Here is a 1,787-nt window from a genome sequence, read left to right on the forward strand (position 1 = left end):
CCATGAGCCCTGAACTGTGAATTGCCATTAATTTTGGCTAGCGGTCAGTGTTTCACAGGCTACTGAGGTAAGTTCCACCTGGGAGTGCTGAGTCCAAGCCAGAGAACGACCAGTGGTTTGGATGGACCCATACCAAGGAACACAGGTCCCTGCACCAAGGAAATGTACCTGAGATGAAGTTCTTCATACAATGCAGCTTCTGTTCTTACTTCTCCTTCTTTGTTTTCTCTTTGCAATGTTTTTAAAGCTTCATTTTTCCCATAAAGAAAAAGTATGATCACTAGATCTTCAAACTGTGGCCAGCAAGGATTTTTAAATTGTAATTGTCCTTAAAAGTTTAGGTAGCATTTACTGCCACAAATGTAAAAACACAAGCCAAGAAACTAATGAGGAAAGTTTCTTGGAGTAATCGCAAATGCAAAACACACATCATCATAGAAAACTAAGCCAAAGAAGTTACACTAATGATCCAGCTTTCTTAATTCTTGATTTCTATACAATGCCAGTGACTAGCACTACATTTCATCAATGTATGTTTTTAAACTATCTTCTAGACACTTGCTTAAGCAACAAGGCTTCTTTAAGAAGCAGCGCTTCGTAAAGAGTCTTCTGGCAGACAACAGCAATTACAATGCAATAGATAACTATTACTGCTGCCCACGTTGCTCCATCCTACAGTAGCATTTCATTTTTACCCATGTAAAATGTCTCGATTCCACAGCACTGGGCATAACAAGTTATTAAGCTTTTAGCAAAAGGTAATTATTGAAACAATTTGTTATGTATACAAAGTGGCTCCCTTTTCAAGACAAAATATTTCAACAACTAAATAACACTCTAACTAATGATGTTTGAGATGCAAATGCACTAATTTAAAATGTTGCTAATGGAGACTACAGCCTGTTGGAGACATTGAAATCCCAGAAGTAAAACAGCGTCTGTATGAACTGACACTCTGGACCCAACTTGTAAATCTCATTCGTGCAGGCAGTCACGTATGGCTTGCAGAAAGCATTCAAGAAATAAGACAAGATCAAGTGATTTTAAAAATCTCACAGGTTTTATAAAAATGTTATTACACATTACAAAAAGCCTTTTATCAATTAAAACTTACAAAACACTTAAAAATGTGTAATACTCTTTTAAAGAAAGATTATCTATACTTCACTATGTACAGATAAGAGCTTATATCAAAACTTGATCAAATCTAAGACAATCTGTAACTTTCACATGTATCTAATTAGAAGTATGTACATTGTCAAAAATATGAATGTGTTTAGAAATTACTGTTCTTGTCTATAAAAATAGAAAGCAGAGATACTGTAAGTATCTCACCTGAAGACTCAAAAATTTCCAAACATAGCAAGACTTAGAACACAGCAGGTTTACAATGGTAAGCTAAAACACTGATCAAAACCTCTTAAAATCAGAGAAACTATCCCTCTATTTTTCTGAGTACTCCAGCTCAGAAGAACGATGATGTAAATTAACAGGGAAGAAGAAAAAGAAGACTGAGTGGAAAAATAACCCTGAGAGAAGGCAGAAACATCACTATTTTTTCCTGCATGTTTGTGTCTTTGGCTTTTTGTTACTTTCAAGCTACCACATAGGTTTGAAAGGAAATTTGTCCTGTCACAGGTTTTAACACTTACATCATCGCCACATAGGTAATTCTTCTGACATAATACAAGTGATAAAAAAACCAGCATAAGTTGCTCTTTTTCTTCAGACTCTTCCCATTTCTGATTCCATGCCTCTATTTTTCTTTTCAACGATTTTTTAATTCT

This window comes from Cariama cristata, unplaced genomic scaffold (assembly GCF_000690535.1).
Source record: "Cariama cristata isolate BGI_N322 unplaced genomic scaffold, ASM69053v1 scaffold11456, whole genome shotgun sequence".
Classification (NCBI taxonomy): Eukaryota; Metazoa; Chordata; class Aves; order Cariamiformes; family Cariamidae; genus Cariama; species Cariama cristata.